The sequence below is a fragment of the Ptychodera flava genome, chromosome 18 (assembly GCF_041260155.1).
Source record: "Ptychodera flava strain L36383 chromosome 18, AS_Pfla_20210202, whole genome shotgun sequence".
Lineage (NCBI taxonomy): Eukaryota > Metazoa > Hemichordata > Enteropneusta > Ptychoderidae > Ptychodera > Ptychodera flava.
The window spans coordinates 12697292-12721790 of NC_091945.1; positions in this window are offsets into that span (position 1 = coordinate 12697292).

Below are 24499 nucleotides of genomic sequence, written 5' to 3' on the forward strand. Positions count from 1 at the left end.
GGGTCGATCATGGCCATTGCATAAAGTAAACTTTACTGGACAGGGCCGCTGAAGGCGTCCGGCCGTTAAGATGGTCATGGGCATAAAGTCAATTTATTGTAGTGGGCTGCTGAAGGTGGCCCGCCGGTAAAAAGGGTCGATCATGGCCATTGCATGAAGTAAACCTAATTGGAGTGGGCCACCAAAGGCGTCCACCCATTAAGAGGGTCATGGGCTATTACATAAAGTCAATTTATTGTAGTGGGCCGCCGAAGGTGGCCCACCGGTAAAGAGGGTCAATCATGGCCATTGCATGAAGTAAACCTAATTGGAGTGGGCCGCCAAAGGCGTCTGCCCGTTAAGAGGGTCATGGGTAATACATAAAGTCAATTTATTGTAGTGGGCTGCCCAAGGTGGCCCGCCGTAAAGAGGGTAGATCATGGCCATGCCATAAAGTGAACTTTATTGTTGGTATTATGTTTTTGAAAATGTGGTGACCCCCCTTTCCTACCAGTGAAAAAGCGATGAACCCCCTTCGCAGATTCCAAAATTACGATGACCCCCCTGGATTGTTCCGGGCCCCCCGGCCGTAAAAACTGAACAGTCCCTAAGTGGTACCTTTACAATTAATTGCTGATTTGCATATTTAAATAATTTTTGGATCTGGGGTGAATATCAAGAAGCATTGCATCATATATTAGGAAAGTTGGTACAGATTATTATCTTACAGTGTCGTAAAAGCGTGCAAAACCATTAATCAATATCCTGTCAATTAATTACTAATTGACATATTTAATGACCTTTCATATCAGGGAGGCAGGCCACATTGGCTTCTTATGTTTTTACAATACCGTCATCAGTCCCTTGTGCCTAGTCTGTTTCTTACTGGTGTAGTCTCTCGCATATTCGCACATGTGATGGTGTGGCCGCGATTAAAATGCGTATGTCTGCTATGTACAGCAAAAGTTTGAATTCTCGCGAGCAAGCATTCCTATGCCTGCAGTACACTAGACAAAATGACGTCAAATTTATCACGAGAGCTCGATTGCGTGTGTCGAAGTTTCAATTCTCGCGATAGTCATTTATGCATGCTGTGCACTAGAATAATTGACGTAAAATCTCTCGCGAGAGTGGCTCTATTGCAAATACGCACGACGGAAAGAACGCAATAATAGGAAGTACATACAGTTTTTTTGCGAATTGCCGCGCCGAGAGAGAAGCATAGATCAACAAAAGAAAAAAAAAAACGTTTTTTCGTTATTGTAGCCTATTTTTTAGACAAAATCAGTTTATGCAACTGTGGCAAATTAGGATCAATTAATTTTCGTCACTTCGGCAAACGTGGCGAATGGCCAGCGTGAACACAAATGGGTTGCACTGATCGCACTTGTTTTGTTAGCGGATATCGTGCAGAGATAAGGCGGCATGGGACTGCTATTCGATGTAAATGAACACATCTGAGACGTCACAGTTGGCCAACCTTTACTCCCGATGAGGGCGTGACCTGGGTTCGCAAAATGACTCGATAAAAACCACGCATAGAAATATTAAAAAAATTAACACTCGCGCGTACTTCTAGGTTGCAATTCTGTTGTGAGTGTAATAATATTGCCCCTCCCCCGGAAGATATTCATTCTCAAGAACGGGACCATTTCACCAGACCTTTAAATGAGTGGATAATACATACTGAGGAGAGAATTTGATCCTGTATGATGATCCAATCAAGAAATGTGAGACTTGAACCAGGCTATCAAAGCCATTGGCTTTTAATGAAAACCATCTTGTTGCATATACACAACATCCATAAAGCAATGATTTTGACCCTTTTACCATCATGGTTTAGCCCAAAGTCAGTGTTATCAATGGTGATTGTGGACCTGTTTACAGGGAATTAGGGTATAGCAATATATTTACTAGTATTGAAAATAGTATTAACCATAGTTTTAGTCACAACTCTTTGGCTTATATTGACCACTATAGTGACTTTTGCGCTTTGTTTTGAATGTTGTTTTGTAAATAGTATAATTCTCATTAGTGTTAGCATTTCACTAATTTCGGATTAAATAATGATTTTTGGTTGGATTTACAGTATTGAAACACAAAAATGATGTCATCTATCAGATCACTTACCTTGCATTGAACTGCTCCTAATACCAAGTTTGGCGTACAGTAATAGAAAATGAAAATTTCATTCTACTGTTAAAGGTTCTGTAGTTGAAACTTTTACATTCACTCAGGGTCAGTACTCACCTGGAAAGTGCTGGAAAGTGCTTAAAAATGAAATCGACCCTTGAAAATTGATAATCCGCCTACAGTTTTCAAACCTGGAATGATGATGAGTAGGGCTAGGATACGTTAAAAGATTTATAAAAATACATAATAAAAATAATATCAGGAAGACGGTATTTTGGACATGAAAAGGCCCTTGGAAGAAGCTGAAAAACACTTTGGAAGTCCTTGAATTTTACGTAACTTTCAGTTACAGACCCTGTTTATGGACGTCAAAAGATCAATATCTGATAAAAATGTTAATTCTTTAAGTTTAGGGGTAGGGGAGAGGAGTTTAACCAAAAAAAGGTTTCTATCAGACAGAAACAATACAGTGATATCGTATTGCTTTCCTGTATTTTTCTCTTTCAGGAATGGGATGGACTTGTCATGATTGCATTTACAAGGAAAAACAAACCCTGGGAGCTGCTTTCGAGTAAGGCTCACTTCCTGCCAAGTTTTCAGAATTTGCAGATTGTTTTGATCTAGCTGTGTCTTCTGGTTCCTGTCAGAGTAGGTGGTGGTGGACACAAACTCATCATGAACTGAGACTTTGCCTCAACGGCTGATATGTGATATCTCCTGAGACCAAATAAAAGTTAATGATGTTTTGTGATGTATTGAATGTGGCAAGGAATTAGATATTTTGACTCAAATTTATAAAATCTGTTGTTAGTATGCTGCTCGTGTGAACAGCCTAAGCTTGTGGATTGAATGCGATTTTCATGATCTGAAATTTGTAAACACCAAAAACAATATATTTTGTACTGATCAAGTTACCAGTGTTATCTGTAAAGTTTGAGTATGAAAGTCTAGACAATGATTTATAGTTTCCTAAAGGGAAGTTTGAGCAAACGTAGTGCATTACATTTAGATATTATTAACCCTTTGACCGCCACAGTCAATTTTTTACGCCTGTATCAAAATTATACACTAGTCAATTTTTATCTAATTTCTGCTAAAATTTTGATAGAAATGTGAAGCCAATAAATGTGATGTTTATTTGGTCCAAACTGTCAAAATAATACTTTGAGTGACGGACCCTGTTAAGGACGTCGAAAGATCAGTATCTGATAAAATGTCCAGTCTTTACGTTTAGGGGTAGGGGAGAGGGGTTTAACCCCCAAAAAAACTTTCTATCAGACAGAAACAATACAGTGATATCGTATTGCTTTCTGTATTTTTCTCTTTCAGGAATGGGATGGACTTGTCAGGATTGCATTTACAAGGAAAAACAAAACCCTGGAAGCTGCTTTCGAGTAAGGCTCACTTCCTGCCAAGTTTTCAGAATTTGCAGATTGTTTTGATCTAGCTGTGTCTTCTGGTTTCCTGTCAGAGTAGGTTGTGGTGGACACAAACTCATCATGAACTGAGACTTTGCCTCAACGGCTGATATGTGATATCTCCTGAGACCAAATAAAAGTTAATGATGTTTTGTGATGTATTGCATGTGGCAAGGAATTAGATATTTTGACTCAAATTTATAAAATCTGTTGTTAGTATGCTGCTCGTGTGAGCAGCTCAAAGCTGTGGATTGAATGAGATTTTCATGATCTGAACTTTGTAAACACCAAACAATATATTTTGTAGTGATCAAGTTACAAGTGTTATCGGTAAATTTTGGGTATGAAAGACAATGATTTATAGTTTCCTCCAGGGGAGTTTGAACAAAAGTAGTGCATTACATTTAGATAGTATTAACCCTTTGAACGCCAAAGTCAATTTTTACGCCTGTATCAAAATTATACACCAGTCAATTTTTATCTAATTTCAGCTAAAATTTTGATAGAAATGTATAGCCCATAAAATGTGATGTTCATTTGGTCCAAAACTGTCAAAAAATTACTTTAAGTTACGGATCCTGTAAAGGGACGTCAAAAGATTAATATCTGAGAAAAATGTTAATTCTTTAAGTTTAGGGGTAGGGAGAGGGTTTAACCCAAAAAAAGTTTCTATCAGACAGAAACAATACAGTGATATGTATTGCTTTCTGTATTTTCTCTTTCAGGAATGGGATGGACTTGTCAGGATTGCATTTACAAGGAAAAACAAAACCCTGGGAGCTGCTTTCGAGTAAGGCTCACTTCCTGCCAAGTTTTCAGAATTTGCAGATTGTTTTGATCTAGCTGTGTCTTCTGGTTTCCTGTCAGAGTAGGTTGTGGTGGACACAAACTCATCATGAACTGAGACTTTGCCTCAACGGCTGATATGTGATATCTCCTGAGAACAAATAAAAGTTAATGGTGTTTTGTGATGTATTGAATGTGGCAAGGAATTAGATATTCGGACTCAATTTTATAAAATCTGTTGTTGGTATGCTGCTCGTGTGAACAGCTCAAAACTTGTGGATTGAATGAGATTTTCATGATCTGAACTTTGTAAACACCAAAACGATATATTTTGTACTGATCAAGTTACAAGTGTTATCAGTAAATTTTTGGTATGAAAGACAATGATTTATAGTTTCCTAAAGGGGAGTTTGAACAAAAGTAGTGCATTACATTTAGATAGTAATAACCCTTTGACCGCCAAAGTCAATTTTTTACGCCTGTATCAAAATTACACACCAGTCAATTTTTATCTAATTTCTGCTAAAATTTTGATAGAAATGTAAAGCCAATAAAATGTGATGTTTATTTGGTCCAAAACTGCCAAAAAAGATACTTTGAGTGACGGACCCTATTAAGGGACTTCGAAAGATCAATATCTGATAAAATGTTAATTCTTTAAGTTTAGGTGTAGGGGAGAGGGGTTTAACCCAAAAAAAGTTTCTATCAGACAGAAACAGTACAGTGATATGTATTGCTTTCTGTATTTTTCTCTTTCAGGAATGGGATGGACTTGTCAGGATAGCATTTACAAGGAAAAACAAAACCCTTGGAGCTGCTTTCGAGTAAGGCTCACTTCCTGCCAAGTTTTCAGAATTTGCAGATTGTTTTGATCTAGCTGTGTCTTCTGGTTTCCTGTCAGAGTAGGTTGTGGTGGACACAAACTCATCATGAACTGAGACTTTGCCTCAACGGCTGATATGTGATATCTCCTGAGAACAAATAAAAGTTAATGAGTGTTTTGTGATGTATTGAATGTGGCAAGAAATTAGATATTCGGACTCAATTTTATAAAATCTGTTGTTGGTATGCTGCTCGTGTGAACAGCTCAAAACTTGTGGATTGAATGAGATTTTCATGATCTGAACTTTGTAAACACCAAAACGATATATTTTGTACTGATCAAGTTACAAGTGTTATCAGTAAATTTTGGTATGAAAGACAATAATTTATAGTTTCCTAAAGGGGAGTTTGAACAAAAGTAGTGCATTACATTTAGATAGTATAACCCTTTGACCGCCAAAGTCAATTTTTTACGCCTGTATCAAAATTATACACTAGTCAATTTTTATCTAATTTCTGCTAAATTTTGATAGAAATGTGAAGCCAATAAAATGTGATGTTCATTTGGTCCAAAACTATCAAAAAAGATACTTTGAGTGACGGACCCTATAAAGGGACGTCGAAAGATCAATATCTGATAAAATGTTAATTCTTTAAGTTTAGGGGTAGGGGAGAGGGGTTTAACCCAAAAAAAGTTTCTATCAGACAGAAACAATACAGTGATATATAGGTATTGCTTTCTGTAGTTTTCTCTTTCAGGAATGGGATGGACTTGTCAGGATAGCATTTACAAGGAAAAACAAAACCCTGGGAGCTGCTTTCGAGTAAGGCTCACTTCCTGCCAAGTTTTCAGAATTTGCAGATTGTTTTGATCTAGCTGTGACTTCTGGTTTCCTGTCAGAGTAGGTGGTGGTGGACACAAACTCATCATGAACTGAGACTTTGCCTCAACAGCTGATATGTGATATCTCCTGAGACCAAATAAAAGTTAATGATGTTTTGTGATGTATTGCATGTGGCAAGGAATTAGATATTTTGACTCAAATTTATAAAATCTGTTGTTAGTATGCTGCTCGTGTGAACAGCCAAAGCTTGTGGATTGAATGCGATTTTCATGATCTGAACTTTGTAAACACCAAAAACGATATATTTTGTACTGATCAAGTTACCAGTGTTATCTTTAAAGTTTGAGTATGAAAGTCTAGACAATGATTTATAGTTTCCTAAGGGAAGTTTGAGCAAACGTAGTGCATTACATTTAGATATTATTAACCCTTTGACCGCCAGAGTCAATTTTTTACGCCTGTATCAAAATTATACACTAGTCATTTTTATCTAATTTCTGCTAAAATTTTGATAGAAATGTGAAGCCAATAAAATGTGATGTTTATTTGGTCCAAAACTGTCAAAAATAATACTTTGAGTGACGGACCCTGTTAAGGGACGTCGAAAGATCAATATCTGATAAAATGTCCAGTCTTTACGTTTAGGGGTAGGGGAGAGGGTTTAACCCCCAAAAAAACTTTCTATCAGACAGAAACAATACAGTGATATCGTATTGCTTTCTGTATTTTTCTCTTCCAGGAATGGGATGGACTTGGCAGGATTGCATTTACAAGGAAAAACAAAACCCTGGGAGCTGCTTTCGAGTAAGGCTCACTTCCTGCCAAGTTTTCAGAATTTGCAGATTGTTTTGATCTAGCTGTGTCTTCTGGTTTCCTGTCAGAGTAGGTGGTGGTGGACACAAACTCATCATGAACTGAGACTTTGCCTCAACGGCTGATATGTGATATCTCCTGAGACCAAATAAAAGTTAATGATGTTTTGTGATGTATTGCATGTGGCAAGGAATAGATATTTTGACTCAAATTTATAAAATCTGTTGTTAGTATGCTGCTCGTGTGAGCAGCTCAAAGCTGTGGATTGAATGAGATTTTCATGATCTGAACTTTGTAAACACCAAAACAATATATTTTGTAGTGATCAAGTTACAGGTGTTATCGGTAAATTTTGGGTATGAAAGACAATGATTTATAGTTTCCTCCAGGGAGTTTGAACAAAAGTAGTGCATTACATTTAGATAGTATTAACCCTTTGAACGTCAAAGTCATTTTTTTTACGCCTGCGTCAAAAGTATACACCAGTCAATTTTTATCTAATTTCAGCTAAAATTTTGATAGAAATGTGAAGCCAATAAAATGTGATGTTCATTTGGTCCAAAACTGTCAAAAAAATTACTTTAAGTTACGGATCCTGTTAAGGGACGTCAAAGATTAATATCTGAGAAAAATGTTAATTCTTTAAGTTTAGGGGTAGGGGAGAGGGTTTAACCCAAATACAATGTGACGATTGAAAATAAATTTTGATATTTGTATTTTTGTTTCCCACTGATATTAGCGTTTTCATTGCTTACTTGCCTGTTTGAACATATTATTTGTGTGACTGTAAATTTATCGATCACAACTCCCACTGTATATTTGCATTTGCAAGAAAACTATTCAAATCGTTTTCACTACACAGTGCTGCGTTATTGGTCTATTTACACCTGTTACTTACTATAAAAGAACACCCAAATTATTGCCACGTTGAACGTCGATTCAGTATCTCACGCACAACCGTGCTGTTCAGTTGTGGCATTTTCTAAGGTAGAAGACGGTGACTTTTGAGGCCTTCTCCTCTCCGTTAAAGCTACAAGTGGTGGGGTGAGTTTCTGTAGACCGATATATGCTTTCATTGTAAATCATTCGTAAGCTCATAGTCGAATATGGACACTTTCAGGACTCTGATATATATCGATGTATAAAAACAGTTCTCGTCGGATTTATTGAAGCCATGCATTGACCACAGACAAGACGCTACGTCTATTGTTTTGCTGTGTACGTGATAAAGAAATTTATTTTTCTGTCATTTAACTATTGTAATTTTGTTTTGTGCGACAGGGTTTCTTTTGTAGTAGTCGCCCATTTGTAACTCTTTATGTGTCAGTGGAATAAATGGTTGCATATTGGAATTATTGTGAGCAGTATTTCCTTCGAGTGACGTGTGGAATGCAAGCTACCCTCATTGGAACGAACTGTTGGTCACATTTGGCGTAGTCGGCAGGATCCAGTGACGTGGTTGCAGCTTTGAAAAGGACCCCCATCGCAGATTCAGCGACCAAACCCGAAGTCGACGACTGTTCACAACGAAAGCAGGGACCGGCGTTCCGAAGTATATCAGATAACTCTTTTTTTTTGTTTACTCCCCCTGGATATATTGACTTTCCATGCAAAAGAAACTGTCGAATTTTCGAAGTAGATTCAGAACAGTGTAGTGCTATTTTTGTGAACATTGAATATAACTTGGAATTTTATTCCTCGTTAATGATATATCTTGAATGACTTTGAAGCAGTATCTCTGTATAATTCGTACGGTACATTGTTTATTTCCCGACTTTTTCGCTGGCGTTTCTTTCGATTTGACTCTTTGGAAATACAAGTGCCAGAGTTGAAGAATTATTGAAATCATTGCCAGAACTCTTATTTAACTCTATGAACTGCTATATTTATTTATTTCAGTATATTTCAGACATTGGTGATTGTTATATGTGTATAGTTATTCTGTCGTTTAGATTTTGATGTTGTGTACATATCAAGTGTTGTAATTAGCGAATATTGTAGAAATTTGCTTGTTATTATCACATTGTTTTCAGTTTAATAAGCAATGCAAATGTAAAAAAAATTGTACTGTGTTGTCTCCCCGTATACGAGAAATTGTTGCTATTTATCATTGTAAACTGTACACTGTAAACAGTAAACTTTGAAAATGGAAGAGTTACAGCATGAAATTGATAGATTACGTGTCGAACTACATAACCAACAGAAGGTAGTGGCTCAAGCATCGGCTATAGATCAGCAGTTCCGTAGAGAAAGGGAGCGTGCAGACAGGGCTGAAGAAAAACTTGAAGAGACACAGAAGCAGTTAGATGATCTTAAACTAAAGACAGTGACAAGGAAGTCAAAAGAGAAAGGGACGACATTTTTGATGGTCTACCTGGTCGTACGGTATACGTGGCTAAGGAGCAGAAGAAAATACCAAAACTTGGTGGAAGACCTCAGACCGACGGTGATGTAGACGTTGATGAATGGATTGAAGAGTTGAACGATATCTGAAAACAAGACACCTAACTTTGGAGGAACAAGTTGACTTCATCATGGAACATCTACGTATCAAGCCAAGTACGAGGTAAGATACCGCTCCACCAGAGATCGTTCAGACCCTTGGCAAATTCTCCGTATAATACACGAAGTTTTGGCGATCCAGAATCAGTAACTCACTTGCAAGAGAAGTTCTACCGACGAAACCAACTTCAAGGAGAGACAATCCATGAATATTCACTTTCTTTAATGCGTCTTTTTGATAAAGTGACAAAGAAAGACAAAAATGCAGACCTTACACGTGATGCCACATTGAAGGGGAAATTTACTGAAGGGGTATTTGATGAACACTTACGTCGTGAATTAAGACGACTTGATGCAGAATCTCCAGAGCTGTCCTTCTACAAATTTCGTGATCGAGCCATTCAATGGTTGGGAGAAGATGGAAGCAAGAAACATAGCAAAATGGTAAGGGAAACCACTGCACAAGAATCCTCTCCGGAAATGACATCACTGCTAGAAGTTTTGAAGAAACAACAAGAACAGATCGATAAGCTGACCAAAATAATATCTGCCAAGACATCTCAGTCCAAGAAAGTGTGCTTTCAGTGTCACAAGCCCGGACATATCCGGAGAAATTGTCCTGAAACTCGTCAGAACACCGGAAATAGAAGTCGACAGACATCAGGTAGGACAAGTGAAAACCAACAGTTAAACTAGGAGGACCCACTTCCAAGAGCCAGGTAGTGGGTGGTACTTTTTGTGGCTCTATAGCAAATTTGGACAGACAAGCTGTATTTGAAAACGCCATTGGTACTTGTCCTGAAGCTACCGTATTATTTGGATCTACACCAGTAAATTGTCTTCTTGACACAGGGGCGGAGGTGTCCACAATTACTGAGAGTTTCTTTCGAGAGCACCTGGCCAGTGACAAAACTGAAATTTGCGATACAACAGGCTGGCTGAAAATATCTGCTGCTAATGGTATTAATATTCCATATGTGGGTTATATAGAAGTAGATATTACCTTGCTTGGTTACACTCTGCCTAATGTTGGTTTACTTGTTATAGAAGATCCCCCTGGACATAATCGCCGGAGGAAAGTGCCTGGAATTATTGGCAGCAATATTCTCTGTAGACTACATGATGCACTGGAAGAATTAGTTGGCGATGATTTTCTTACATCTGTGGTCTCGGAACCAGAAGGAAAAGATTGGGCTGAAGTCCTGATGCTTTATAAGACGACCAAAGAACAGTCAAAACACTCATCAAATGTAAAAGACCGCATTGGTTACGTTGAAGTTGCTAGAAGAAGGCCAGTGGTAATCCCCGCAAGAACAGTGAAAACGATCAAAGGAACAGGATGTGTCATGAGTGGAGAATATTGTGCCATGGTGGAAAAGATTGAATCTGTGGACTGCACACTTCCGAAAGGTTTATTGTTGATACGATCATATACAAATGTGCGACATGGTCATGTACCAGTGTGCGTTGCCAACCTGGGCAATGAAAATGTAACACTCCAACCCAAAACTAGACTTGCACAGATGTATTCGGTAGATGAACTGGATAAAGAACAATTTCGAAACTGTTCCATTCAGCAAGTAAGCCCAGAGGAGGTACGTATTGGACCAAGTTCAACCAGTATCCCTGCGAAGCCTAAACGCAAGACCTCCCAAGATATATTTGACCAGCTAAAGATTGGTAGTGATCTAACAGATAGCCAGCAGAACCAGTTACACTCACTCCTGGAAAGACACACCCAAGTTTTCAGCTTAGATGATAATGACCTGGGTTACACTGAGAAAATCAAACACAAGATTCCAACTGTTGATGATACTCCCATCAAACTTCCACACCGACGAGTTCCTCCTCATCTTCAGCCTGAGGTTAAGCAACACCTTCAGAAATGGTTGACCCGAGGGATTATCAGACCAAGTATAAGTCCATACGGATCACAAGCTGTTCTTGTAAGAAAAAAAGACGGGTCACTTAGAATATGTGTTGACTACAGGGCACTCAACCGGAAAAAAAAAAGATGCCTATCCCCTTCCTCGAATCGATGAGTCATTCGAGGCCTTGCAAGGTGCAAAGTACTTCAGCACTCTTGATCTGGCTCAGGGATATTACAATGTGCAATGGAGGAAGAAGACATACAGAAAACGGCATTCAGAGTTGGTACAGGTGGATTGTATGAATTTACACGGATGCCCTTTGGACTCTGTAATGCGCCAGCAGGTTTTCAAAGGTTAATGGAGGCCTGTTTAGGAGACCAAAACTATGAAACCTTGTTGTTGTATATTGATGACATACTGATCTTTGCTTCTTCCTTTAATCAGATGCTGTCCCGTTTGGATCTAGTCTTTTGTTGTCTTGAGAAGGAAGGCCTGAAGTTGAAACCAGAATAGCGTCATCTATTCACAATGTTGGTAAGTTACCTTGGACAACGTGTATTAGAGTCTGGTTTGCCAAAGATCCTTGAAAAATAAAAGCTATAAAACAATGAAAGGAACCTATGAATGAAACAGAACTCCGTGCATTCTTGGGTCTTGCCGGGCATTATAGACGCTTTATTCGTGACTTCTTGAAGATTGCCACACTATTAAATTCTGTTTTATTAGGGAGTGCAGACACCAAACACAAAAAAAAAAACTCATATCCCCACAGTTGCCAACAAAATCATGTACATCACGCTGGACAGCTGAATGTCACCAGGCCTTCCAGAAATTGAAGGACTCCTTGGTAACAGCTCCTATACTTGGATACCCTGATTTTACCCTGCCCTTCAGATTGGAAACAGATGCCAGCCACAAAGGTCTTGGTGCAGTGTTATCTCAAGAGCAAGCCCAGGGAACAGTGGTAATCGCTTACGCAAGTAGAAGTCTCAAACCCAGTGAGCGGAATATGGACAACTACAGTTCTGCAAAGCTCGAGTTATTGGCACTTAAATGGGCAGTCACTGAGAAGTTCAGAGATTATTTGCTTGGTGCACCATTTACAGTTTACACGGATAATAATCCCCTCAGCTATCTGCAGACGTCCAAGTTGGGTGCTATTGAGATGAGGTGGGTTTCGCAGCTATCCCAGTTCAATTTTACGATCAAGTATAGAGCAGGTCAACAAAACAAGAATGCAGATGCTCTAAGCAGACACCCATGTCCTGACTATGATACTGTAAAGCTTGTTGATGTAGAAGCTGCGCTGTCAGGGTAGTATGTAGTTCAGGATTGCCTGTTGAGCTTAAAACCAGTCTAGAGGCGACTGTATTTGTCAAGGGTATTGACAGCAATGCAATCGAACTGGAAACTGTAACTTCCCTTCCGACTATTGCAAACTCAGACATGTCTAAACTGCAGCATGAAGATCCAGTCATAGGGCGGGTATTGAAATACTGGAAATCTGGTCATGCACCCAATCTTCGTGAGCTCTTAAAGCAAGGAAAAGATATAAGAAAGTTGCTGCGAAGCTGGTCTAAACTACAGATGATAGATGATGTCCTATACAGGGTGATATACAAGGATGGAGAAAAAGTAAACCAACTATTGCTACCAGAAGCTCTGAAGAAGTTGGTGTTGAGATCACTACATGACAATACAGGACACCAGGGAATTGAACGCACCCTATCTCTTGTAATAAACAGATGCTACTGGCCAACTATGGTGAAAGATGTAAATAACTGGTGCAAGAAATGTGAAAGGTGTATGCTTGCCAAACAGCATTATCCAAAGGTAAAACCCCTAATGGGTACACTATGTGCATCTCAGCCATTTGACATTGTGGCAATGGACTTTACAGTATGGAGCAACCAACAGATGGCAGAGAGAATGTCCTCGTCATGACAGATGTATTTAGCAAATTTACACAGGCCATTCCAACCAAGGACCAACGGGCTCGTACTGTTGCCAAAATATTGGTAAAAGAGTGGTTTGTGCGATTTGGAATTCCTCGCAGATTGCACAGTGACCAGGGACGCAACTTTGAGAGCGACATAATACAGGAACTCTGTAAAATGTACGGCATTGAAAAATCACGCACAACTCCTTATCATCCCGAAGGAAATGCCCAATGTGAACGTTTTAATCGTACAATGCATGATCTTTTACGTACTCTTGGGAATGACAAGAAGAGAAAATGGCCAGAATATTTATCTGAACTGGTATATATGTACAATGCCACTCCTCATGCATCAACTGGATTATCTCCACACTTTATTCTTTTCGGACAAGATCCAATATTGCCAATCGACTTCATACTGAGAGGTGATGCTTCCTCGTCTAACGAAGATGGAGTAGATGACTGGATCAAAAGTCACAGGGAAAGGCTGAGTGATACCTATGCAAAAGCTACCGCCAACATGAAGCAACGTGCAGATGTACGGCAAGAACGGCATAACCGATTTGCCAAGGAAGCATCTATTCAAATTGGTGGTAGAGTATTTCTTCGAAATCGCAATGTCAGAGGGAGAAATAAAATCCAGGATTTTTGGAATCCACTACCCTACAAAGTGGTGTCTCGACCTGACCCAAATGGAAATGTGTACACTGTTGTGCCAGTTGATGGAATCGGAAAATCCAAAACTGTACATAGGAATGAACTGCTCGACACAGGACAGGTTGTGGGTGAGTCTATGGTTAAAATGCCAGAACCGGGAGAAAGGCAATCTGAAGTTGAATCTGAACCAGAATCTGACTCAAGTAGTGACGGAGATATCCAATCGTATGTCTTTCAACTACCACCTGCCAGTCGTCATGGCGATAGACGCTTGGTTGTACGTCCCGAAGTGCCTGTTGATGAAAACCAGCAGAGACGGAGTCCATGCAGAGCAGGGAAGCCCAGCAGAAATATAACTGATACAGTTTCTCCAGATCGAAGCAATGAGACTTTAATGGAAACTGTAACAGAGGAAAGACCACCACCTCGACGCTCAACAAGGTCAAACTTTGGTAAGAACCCAAACCCTCATAGACTTCCACGGTCAGTGCTTCAACGTTCGGTCGCTGGAGAACCGATCCCAGCAACGGTTGCCAATCAATTTGATGAGTTTAGTAATGCTGTGTCTGCATTAGGCGATAACCTCGGACGAATTCTTCTGGAGGGATGGTTACAATCAACAAAATAAATGTAAATGCTGAATTTGAAAAAAATACTGAGGCGCCAAGACTAGTGTGTTCGAGACGACACACATAGAGCAGGGAAGAGTGTGACGATTGAAAATAAATTTGATATTTGTATTTTTGTTTCCCATGATATTAGCGTTTTCATTGCTTACTTACCTGTTTGAACATATTATTTGTGTGACTGTAAATTTATCGATCACAACTCCCACTGTATATTGCATTTGCAAGAAAACTATTCAAATCGTTTTCACTACACAGTGCTGCGTTATTGGTCTATTTACACCTGTTACTTACTATAAAAGAACACCCAAATCATTGCCACGTTGAACGTCGATTCAGTATCTCACGCACAACCGTGCTGTTCAGTTGTGGCACTTTTCTAAGGTAGAAGACGGTGACTTGGAGGCCTTCTCCTCTTCGTTAAAGCTACAAGTGGTGGGGTGAGTTTCTGTAGACCGATATATGCTTTCATAGTAAATCATTCGTAAGCTCATAGTCGAATATGGACACTTTCAGGACTCTGATATATATCGATGTACGAAAACAGTTCTCGTCGGATTTATTGAAGCCATGCATTGACACAGACAAGACGCTACGTCTATTGTTTTGCTGTGTACTTGATAAAGAAATTTATTTTTCTGTTATTTAACTATTGTAATTTTGTTTTGTGCGACAGGGTTTCTTTTGTAGTAGTCGCCCATTTGTAACTCTTTATGTGTCAGTGGAATAAATGGTTGCATATTGGAATTATTGTGAGCAGTATTTCCATCGATTGACGTGTGTGATGCAAGCTACCCTCATTGGAACGAACTGTTGGTCACAACAGGTTTCTATCAGAGAGAAACAATACAGTAATATCGTATTGCTTCCTGTATTTTTCTCTTCCAGGAATGGGATGGACTTGTCAGGATTGCATTTACAAGAAAAACAAAACCCTGGAGCTGCATTCGAGTAAGGCTCACTTACCTGCCAAGTTTTCAGAATTTGCAGATGTTTTGATCTAGCTGAGTCTTCTGGTTTCCTGTCAGAGTAGGTGGTGGTGGACACAAACTCATCATGAACTGAGACTTTGCCTCAACGGCTGATATGTGATATCTCCTGAGAACAAATAAAAGTTAATGGTGTTTTGTGATGTATTGAATGTGGCAAGGAATTAGATATTCGGACTGAATTTTATAAAATCTGTTGTTGGTATGCTGCTCGTGTGAACAGCTCAAAACTTGTGGATTGAATGAGATTTTCATGATCTGAACTTTGTAAACACCAAAACGATATATTTGTACTGATCAAGTTACAAGTGTTATCAGTAAATTTTTGGTATGAAAGACAATGATTTATAGTGTCCTAAAGGGGAGTTTGAACAAAAGTAGTGCATTACATTTAGATAGTATTAACCTTTGACCGCCAAAGTCATTTTTTACGCCTGTATCAAAATTATACACTAGTCAATTTTTATCTAATTTCAGCTAAAATTTTGATAGAAATGTGAAGCCAATAAAATGTGATGTTATTTGGTTCAAAACTGTCAAAAATAATACTTTGAGTGACGGAGCCTGTTAAGGGACGTCGAAAGATCAATATCTGATAAAATGTTAATTCTTTAAGTTTAGGGGTAGGGGAGAGGGTTTAACCCCCAAAAAGTTTCTATCAGACAGAAACAATACAGTGATATGGTATTGCTTTCTGTAGTTTTCTCTTTCTGGAATGGGATGGACTTGTCAGGATAGCTTTTACAAGAAAAAAAACAAAACCCTGGGAGCTGCTTTCGAGTAAGGCTCACTTCCTGCCAAGTTTTCAGAATTTGCAGATTGTTTTGATCTAGCTGTGTCTTCTGGTTTCCTGTCAGAGTAGGTGGTGGTGGACACAAACTCATCATGAACTGAGACTTTGCCTCAACGGCTGATATGTGATATCTCCTGAGAACAAATAAAAGTTAATGGTGTTTTGTGATGTATTGAATGTGGCAAGGAATTAGATATTCGGACTCAATTTTATAAAATCTGTTGTTGGTATGCTGCTCGTGTGAACAGCTCAAAACTTGTGGATCGAATGAGATTTTCATGATCTGAACTTTGTAAACACCAAACGATATATTTTGTACTGATCAAGTTACAAGTGTTATCAGTAAATTTTTGGTATGAAAGACAATGATTTATAGTTTCCTAAAGGGGAGTTTGAACAAAAGTAGTGCATTACTTTTAGATAGTATTAACCCTTTGACCGCCACAGTCAATTTTTACGCCTGTATCAAAATTATACACTAGTCAATTTTTATCTAATTTCAGCTAAAATTTGATAGAAATGTGAAGCCAATAAAATGTGATGTTTATTTGGTTCAAAACTGTCAAAAATAATACTTTGAGTGACGGAGCCTGTTAAGGGACGTCGAAAGATCAATATCTGATAAAATGTTAATTCTTTAAGTTTAGGGGTAGGGGAAAGGGGTTTAACCCAAAAAAAGTTTCTATCAGACAGAAACAATACAGTGATATGGTATTGCTTTCTGTAGTTTTCTCTTTCTGGAATGGGATGGACTTGTCAGGATAGCTTTTACAAGAAAAAACAAAACCCTGGGAGCTGCATTCGAGTAAGGCTCACTTCCTGCCAAGTTTTCAGAATTTGCAGATTGTTTTGATCTAGCTGAGTCTTCTGGTTTCCTGTCAGAGTAGGTGGTGGTGGACACAAACTCATCATGAACTGAGACTTTGCCTCAACGGCTGATATGTGATATCTCCTGAGAACAAATAAAAGTTAATGGTGTTTTGTGATGTATTGAATGTGGCAAGGAATTAGATATTCGGACTGAATTTTATAAAATCTGTTGTTGGTATGCTGCTCGTGTGAACAGCTCAAAACTTGTGGATTGAATGAGATTTTCATGATCTGAACTTTGTAAACACCAAAACGATATATTTTGTACTGATCAAGTTACAAGTGTTATCAGTAAATTTTTGGTATGAAAGACAATGATTTATAGTTTCCTAAAGGGGAGTTTGAACAAAAGTAGTGCATTACTTTTAGATAGTATTAACCCTTTGACCGCCACAGTCAATTTTTACGCCTGTATCAAAATTATACACTAGTCATTTTTTATCTAATTTCATCTAAAATTTTGATAGAAATGTGAAGCCAATAAAATGTGATGTTTATTTGGTTCAAAACTGTCAAAAATAATACTTTGAGTGACGGAGCCTGTTAAGGGACGTCGAAAGATCAATATCTGATAAAATGTTAATTCTTTAAGTTTAGGGGTAGGGGAGAGGGGTTTAACCCAAAAAAAGTTTCTATCAGACAGAAACAATACAGTGATATGGTATTGCTTTCTGTAGTTTTCTCTTTCTGGAATGGGATGGACTTGTCAGGATAGCTTTTACAAGAAAAAAACAAAACCCTGGGAGCTGCTTTCGAGTAAGGCTCACTTCCTGCCAAGTTTTCAGAATTTGCAGATTGTTTTGATCTAGCTGTGTCTTCTGGTTTCCTGTCAGAGTAGGTGGTGGTGGACACAAACTCTTCATGAACTGAGACTTTGCCTCAACGGCTGATATGTGATATCTCCTGAGAACAAATAAAAGTTAATGATGTTTTGTGATGTATTGCATGTGGCAAGGAATTAGATATTTTGACTCAATTTTATAAAATCTGTTGTTAGTATGCTGCTCGTGTGAACAGCCAAAGCTTGTGGATTGAATGCGATTTTCATAATCTGAAATTTGTAAACACCAAAAACAATATATTTTGTACTGATCAAGTTACCAATGTTATCGGTAAATTTTTGGTATGAAAGACAATGATTTATAGTTTCCTAAAGGGATGTTTGAGCAAAAGTAGTGTATTACATTTACATAGTATTAACCCTTTGACCGCCAAAGTCAACTTTTTTCGCCTGTTTCAAAATTATACACGAGTTCATTTTTTTCAATTTTTTGCTAAACGTTTTATAAAAATCTGAAGCCAATAAAATGTGATGTTCATTTGGTCCAAACTGTCAAAAAACTTACAGTGAAATTCAATAAAATTGGTAAAATGTTGCACACTATAATTTTGGTGGAAAAAATAGCAGCGCCCAAAGGGTTAATCATTTCACAAGGATTGCTGTGGGGTTATCAAAGAAACCTCAAGAGCGTCCACCAATACTGGTACCAGTGTACACAGACTGTCACAAAGTACAAGCAACATTGTTTGGATAATTGGGAAATTTAAATATCCAGATCTTACCTCAAAGTCCCTGAGAGCTGAATATCACTCGACTGTCAAAGGGTCAGTGAAATAGTCCTCATTTATAAGCACTTTATAGGACATAGTCATGATCATAGTACCTTGATTAAAATGTGAACCTTCATAAGACCACGGTTCCTCTACCCCGTGATGACACTGAAGCCTATGTTTTGCAGTGCTTTGCTCTGCCATCAGTGCGAATGTAATACATTGATATCACTTTCTATGCAAAGATATTAAACTTTGTGAATTGGTGAGCAGCGCATTAGTTAATTCACTTGCCTGGTGACTTCAATGATTGAAGTTCTGCTGGGGTTGATTGGAGGGAGAGGAGGGTGTGCCATATGAAAGGGACGTCTAAACAATGGAGTAGCTAGTGGCTTATAAATATGACAGTAAACTTGTCCAATAATCATTTTCATTCAAGGTAATACATTACCAGGTCCATCGGACATTTGAGATTAAGTAGGACCATCCTGAACCACTGATAGTTAGAGGTAGTACCAGGTGTCCGGAATGTGTAAGCGTACCCTGCCAGCATGCTACACCCGTCAGGATTGGTCCCAAAATTGTCTAAATAATGTATGAAGTGATATAGTATATGAATCACAGTAATAAATCAAAGCCGGGAATGCTGTCGATAATCATTTGAGTGACGGAGGTGTCATATTTGGCCACAATGTTGTCATATCGACCGTAGAACTTTTTGAAAGTCCTCACGAGTCTTTTGGATGTATATCCCTGTCTCACTAGTTTGACTAATAAGCTGTGTTTAATTTGCAAATCAGCGTAGGAATGACAAGCCCTACAATATATGAGAAGTTGAGACACATACACACCATAAGCAGGTGCAGATGGAATATAACTTGATAAGTGGGGATAATTTATGTTTTCAAAATCGAAATCATCCCTTTTGTCATACAGCTTAGTGTGTAGCCATTAGTACCCACTTGTAGGAACAGATCAAGATATGAAGCTGAGTTCTCACTCTTAGTTGTTTCTTTGATTTCCAACTCATTACGGTAGATATGATGTAAGTAATTTGATATGTCTGGATTGTCTAGACTAATCAGATCATCAATATATCTGTGCGTGTTGTTAAAACGCCTTGCAAGTTTTTTAGACCCTGCTTTGAAGAGAGATTGTAGGAACTCTGCTTCATATAAATAGAGCAAAAACTGGTGCACAATTTGTACCCATTGGTATGACGATAGATTGGCAGGCACAGCACAGTGGTAGATATGATGGACGAAAACTACAGGATACACTGTTCCCTCAAAAATATTGTAAGTATCACATCATTTTGCGCAGTGATTAAAGACCTTGCAGTAAATTTTAATGGCATGAAATTGACACAAAAATCTGAACAAGGCGAAGACTAGAGTCTTCTTCGCATAGTCCAGGTACTTAAAGAGACCTTCCATTTCACATGAATCTAGCCCCCAGCAATCACATGACCCTATGGGATAATGTTGAAAGCCATTTTGATTGGTAGTTGTAAGTAATGACCATGCAAGTTTGATGAAGCTTGAAACAGAGACTTAAAAATAAGTGTAGATTTCATTGTTGCTTTAAGGCCGCAGGGCTTGTTTGAGGATGTGGAACTGAGATAATATTCCATGTGCGCACTTCAATAATGCTATCCAATTTACACCTTCTCAATCAGTGTGAAGCTTTCAAGTTCACATTTCATTTTAAATACTCGTGAATTACAATTAAATATTGTCATATCACGGGACAATGAAATGAACCAGGTATGTCGGTGTCAATAAAATATCGAAATACATCCAAGATGTTAGTCTTTAAGGTAGCTACATACCTTTTAGACACTTTCAGATTTTTATTTTTTTCTCAATTGAACACGTCCCAAACCCTAATAAAGTATACATTTTCTGAAAGCCCTGATATAGAGCTATCCGACCAAGCACAGTACACGGTCATTATTTGCATAAGAGTCACGTGACAAGCGTTTTGCTGAACCTTCCAAAAACCGGTTTTTCCCGCCTTATGCGAACACGCTGCAAGATTTCCGGTTGGAATTTCTTCATTGACAAGCCTTGACAATATCCTTCAAAACCGTGTTTGGCATTTTCTTTACATGCCTTTGTTTATTTAATGCGCTCTTAAAGGTGTTAGATGAAGGTGCTTTTCAAGGAATTTTAATTATCACGCCATATAATTTGAATGGAGCCTCCGGGAAAAAATCGCAGACATGGTTTTGAAGGATATTGTCAAGGCTTGTCAATGAAGAAATTCTAACCGGAAATCTTGCAGTGTGTTTGCATAAGGCGGGAAAAACCGGTTTTTGGAAGGTTCAGCAAAACGCTTGTCACGTGATTCTTATGCAAATAATGACCGTGTACTGTACTTGGTCGGATAGCTCTATATCAGGGCTTTCAGAAAATGTATACTTTATTGGGGTTTGGGACGTGTTCAATTGAGAAAAAAATAAAAATCTGAAAGTGTCTAAAAGGTATATAGCTACCTTAAATGTACGATGAAAAGTAAAAGTTTTCTCGAAAAACACTTAAAATCAATATATCATTCATTTCCAGTTCATGCAGGAAATGCAATTTTCACATCACATCGTACAATAACACTAAAGTTTAACTGAGAACTGCAAAGACTCTAATTTAAATGAAAAAAATTGTGACCATTAAATGGAATCATTTATTTTCTACTGTATTTGCTATTACTGGCGAATCTGCAATGACTCAAATCTGATCGATGATGTAATCTGGTGGGTGATTGGCTAATCATGGAAATAATATTGTGGTATACCGTCGCCAATTTTGGAAATGATCTAGACTATTGATTTCAAACTCAACGGGTTCATTTGCTCTTTGCGCGTTTGAATTGTTAACGATGCCTTCCGTCTGCGAGCTATTGTTTGAAATAGGGTCATGTAGGGTTCGTGCCTTCTGCCACAGCTCATCTACACAGCATGTGATACTTTTATTTTCTCAAACAGTTCCTCAACTGAACTATGCAGCGAGTGATTGTACAGAGTAAAATCTTTGATCCCTGCGGTGCCCACCTTCACAAATGAACAGCTTCGTAGCATAGGAAACGGCTGACAACTCGTCAGAATTTCGAGTTTTATTTCCCGAAATAGGATATAAAATATTTTCAAATAACCAGTGTCACTCAAGCTAAAAAATAATAGAAAGAGTTCCTTGGCTCCCTCCCGCTCACAAACATTATTTTCTTAAGTAGGATATAAAACACTTTTAAATATACTAACCCTAAACTAATCCTAACGCTAATTCTAAATCCCTTCAAACGCTGTATTTGATATGCTTCTTACAAGGATTAAAGTGATTTCTTGAGGATGGGCCTATGGAACTTTTACCTAAATAATCATCGTAATAACCTGTTAGCATGCTACACTCGTCAAAATTGGCAAATTTTGTGTAATCCGGTAAAGCTACCAATTATTATTGTGAGTAAAAACCTGGACTGCTGTTAATTATCTGGTAAAAAACGTGTCATATTTTGACACAACATCTCCATATCTGAGATAGATCTTTTTTAAATTGTTCACTAATCTAATCTCCAAGAATCCTTGCCATACCAGCTTTTGTGCTAATCAGCAATGTCTCAATCGAAAGTTTTTATATTAGTTACAAACTCTGTCGTATCTAGGGGTTCGTGAAATTTATAGATCATAAGCTGGTATTTTACTTGACTTAATGTGAAAATTCATGATTTCAAAATTCAATTCGCCCCTTTTGTAATATAGCTTGGCATACGGTGCATTTGTCTTACTTGGAAAACATATCTACGTATGATGCTGAGCCCACGCTTTCAGTTGTTGTTTAAACTTATGAGGTAATCAATACATCTATAGAGTTATTTAAACACTTGACAATAATTTTCCCTCCAGATTCCCCAGATCTGTGTAGAGACTGCATGAACTCGGCTTCATACGAATACAAGAATAAGGGTGTAAGAAGAGGTGAATAGTTTTTACCTATGGGAATGTCTATAGTTTCCTGAAATATGATAAATATGTTGCCAATTAGGGAATTTAGCCTCTTAACTACTTTCATATCAGTGTATTAGCATTTGGTATCATTGTTCCTACTAAAGTATCCCAATCAGCGCTTGGTGTTCATACCAAGGACTGCTCTCTCTCTCTCTCTCTCTCTCTCTCTCTCTCTCTCTCTCTCTCTCTCTCTCTCTCTCTCTCTCTCTCTCTCTCTCCAATAATGATAATATATTTCATGCATTACTTACATGTATACATTCCTAAACAATATACGACTAGTTTTCAATCGGGTTCGAACCCACAACATACGGCATCAGTCGCCTAGCGGAGAGGCTACAGAGAGAACCGCTCGGCTAAATCTCCATTCCCAAAAAAAGAGTGGTTAAATAGCCGGCTAAGTTGTTACATTTTACTGACTGAGACCGCTCCACACGTTGAAGAGCTCGTGAAGCCGCACTCACGCACGCATGCTCACTATCATACATCGCACATACACACTTTATCGAAGCGAAGAAACGAATTTCATCGCTTTAACTGGGCAAACGAATTAGAAATCGATTAGAAATCTCTAAAATTTGCTGTGATGTTTTAATAACAACAATGGAAAAAGAGGGCAAATAGATCTATTTCCACAAGAATTTCCTGCTATTCTAAGACAATAGACAACTTCAGGCCTATCACATCAAGTAAACAACGGGAAAATATATAAGAAATTACATAAATGTATACAAATAAAGTACAAGGTGTAATATTTTGACTATAATACATCAATTATTTTTTCAAACACGGTTAAATAAGACATCATTAAATCACCAATTCAAATTGCAAACATATTTGTAAACTAAATGAAACCTTTGAAAAGTGAATTATTCTCTTTAGCAAACTCACATTAATTCGATATCGACATAATAAATGTTCATGCATCTGTTAAATAACAAAAGATACACCAGAATATGTTTTCTGATACATTACACACCGATATGGTATAACATTCAACAAAGGTGACCAGTGAAATTGTGACGTCCCTATAAAATATTGTGCAAAATATTACAAATAAGATTATTAGTGCAATCAAAAACTTCTTTTGTACACTGCTCAAAGTCTGTGTTGTACATCATTTATACTCACTGAGGAATCGTGAACGGTTTTTTCGTTCTTGCTAATAACACTGATATACGACTTTGTACTGGGCACTTTGGTTAATTTATTGATAAACATTTTCAGGTAACATTGCTTCGTATTTCGAAATCAGAATATTGCATATCACTATAATAGGACTGCGGAATATGGCCATTAAATGTAATATGCAATGAATCTCTTCCATGAATTTACAAGTTGGCCACTCTGTTTACTTTACTATCTGATCTCAGTGCGACTTTCAACTTTTCCCAGAACAGCCTCCTACCCATTTCATTTTCAGGCCACTCCAGATAGCTCTGGTCAACAGAATATTTCGTAAAATATTCTGTTGAGGCATATCATCATCTGGAATTTTTTTCAGTAATACCATTACAATAATATCTCGTTTCTCTTCAAATAGACAATGCTGCGCCATCCTCATTTCAAAGTAACACCATTCACTCGCAGCAAATCTGGAGACAGTATCAACATGGATTTCTTGCTGTTCTCGATACTGTCAAGGATATTTTCAATAATATCACTACCGGGTAAAAAGTTCCGTTCATGTATGCAGAGTTTGAAATTAGGCGGATCAATATTCTCCAAATTAGGGAGCAATTCATGTATGACCCAGTCGCTGTCATGTTTGTTGTACACAACAAATGCGTCATATTGTTTATTGATTGGTTGGTCCTCATCATTGATTTGGAGCTGATATCCACCAAGTCTCCGTTTAATTAAGAAGTACGCAAAGCGTATGTGCCAGTGAAATCGATGTACCAG